The 2,500-nt window shown below is 36.8% G+C and overlaps 1 protein-coding gene across 1 annotated transcript in view; it reads left to right on the top strand.

The window, feature by feature from the left end:
* LOC123758502 (salivary glue protein Sgs-3-like) overlaps nucleotides 1-2,500 on the top strand; it is a 22,211-nt gene that overhangs the window by 211 nt on the left and 19,500 nt on the right. The gene's annotated exons all lie outside the window — the stretch shown is intronic.

Consider the following 2,500-nt stretch of genomic DNA (forward strand, 5'->3'; position numbering starts at 1 on the left):
TGGTAATTTAGATGGATAGTACCACAGTTATAGTACCGACCATCTTGCCACCCCCCCCCCCCCCCTCTCTCCCTGCACACAAATGATTGGTGGGAATAATTTGCTGGAAAAGGCACGGCTCACACAGACGAGACCTGGGAAGCGTCATCAACGACTTGGTGCACCTGTGCACGCGAGTTACGTATATGTGTGGAGGAGATCCACACGCAGTATCATTTTCTGTGTGATTGCAGGCGAAGCCTATCATCAAAGATGGCAATGTTTCAATACCACTGAGTGCTTAACAACTTGAGTTACAAACACGGGTGAGTGTGCAATCGTCTCGCTCTTACACAGGGAAAGTGGAGAGGTACTCTGGCTACCCGTGAATCAATATCTCGTCAAGAGGTCACGTGTCCTCCACCCTAGCTCACCCTGCCACCACACGTCACCCTCAGGGGGTCACCAGACATAACATTATATATTAACACACTAGTCAAAGGGCTGCAGACACATACAGGCAAACATTTATATAGTCAAAGACAAAAAGAAAGATAATATAAAAGATTTCAACAGGAAGTGAGATACTGATCTTTTCTTGAGATTTCAAAAGAAAACGGGAACCAATTTATGAAAATACCCCCCAAAGATTCAAAGAGGGTCTAATGATCGTCGTTTTTCAGTTTCTATACATTAGCTGAGTGTTCAACATTGCAGCGCATTCCTACTGTCAACACTTCTGAATCACCTCACACCGTAGTAAAGTCCATCTCTGATCAATAATACTGTAATAATGTAACCCATGTATTGACATTAGTGTTATAACCTTATCCCATTTACTGCATCACTCAGTCTAAGCATATTGTTGCACACAGAACTTCAAGAACATGTGAACAGTAGCCTATAAGGTATTTTATTGCGGTGAACGTGTCTACAGTATTATTTTCGTACCTTCGTGTGTGAGTTTATTGTGTCAAGTTGACTTTATTTTAGTAAAGGATATGCCTTATGCAACAATTCCTGCTGTCAATTACGTAAACAACTTACTTCTAACTATTGCATATCTCTAAATTGTCGGCCATTTATATGTAACTACATAACCTGAATATGTATTTTTTTCTCAGTCATCTCTCTTAGACGGTATGCCTCAATATTCAGCTTCCGTGTCACCAGGAATAATCTCTGTAGTTTGAAGATAAATAATTTTAAATTACTTATGCTTTAGGTTACAATTTAACTCACTGCAAAAACAAAAGTTATTCAATAATTTGAACCACAGCTTTACATAACTAAATTGTAAAAACCAGTTATCTTCATATTTACTGGAACAAGACTCCGCCGGCAACAATCATTTACGATCAATCCATTAAAATACTAACTCAACTTCTAGTCAACTTTCGAAACTTTTTTTTACAAAACTTTTACTCTGCAGGACAACACATTTTTCTTTAACAAACTTTTTCTATACCAAACCTTGAACTTTTCCAGAACAAACAAAAACAAAACATTAAAGCAAAGTCAAAACGTGTTTCTGTACAACAAAAATTTGTGCCTACAACTCTGAACTTCTTGTTCTCCAAACATATACATACATATATATACATATTATATATATATATATATATATATATATATATATATATATATATATATATATATGTCGTACCTAGTAGCCAGAACGCACTTCTCAGCCTACTATGCAAGGCCCGATTTGCCTAATAAGCCAAGTTTTCATGAATTAATTGTTTTTCGACTACCTAACCTACCTAACCTAACCTAACCTAACTTTTTCGGCTACCTAACCAAACCTAACCTATAAAGATAGGTTAGGTTAGGTTAGGTAGGGTTGGTTAGATTCGGTCATATATCTACGTTAATTTTAACTTCAATAAAAAAAAATTGACCTCATACATAATGAAATAGGTAGCTTTATCATTTCATAAGAAAAAAATTTGAAAAAATATATTAATTCAGGAAAACTTGGCTTATTAGGCAAATCGGGCCTTGAATAGTAGGCCAAAAAGTGAGTTCTGGCTACTAAGTACGACATATATATATATATATATATATATATATATATATATATATATATATATATATATATATATATATATATATATATATATATATATATATATATATAAAATAAATCGAATTGAACAGAAGAACATGCCATGCGTGGAAGCATCGGAGTGTGAATATATGAATTCTACACAGTATTCATCTATAGACATCTATATCTTAAGAACACATGTGAAGAACCTCTCACACACTCACAGCTCCCTGACAAGAGGGAGCCAGCTTAGCTTAGCTGCCAACACCCACACATCGTGTCAGCAAGGCGGACAGCCCACCTGCTGTCATATATCTCACTGTATTTTCACATTTCTAAACTTCCCTTCACCTTCTCCATCTTCTTTACCCCCCCTCCCCCAAGAAAAGGTAACACTGATGACCCAGCCCCCCACCCCCTCCTTCCCTTCTCATAGCCTCTTCCCCCATCCAAAACTCATCCCCCCCT

Source organism: Procambarus clarkii, chromosome 11 (assembly GCF_040958095.1).
Source record: "Procambarus clarkii isolate CNS0578487 chromosome 11, FALCON_Pclarkii_2.0, whole genome shotgun sequence".
NCBI classification, from domain to species: domain Eukaryota; kingdom Metazoa; phylum Arthropoda; class Malacostraca; order Decapoda; family Cambaridae; genus Procambarus; species Procambarus clarkii.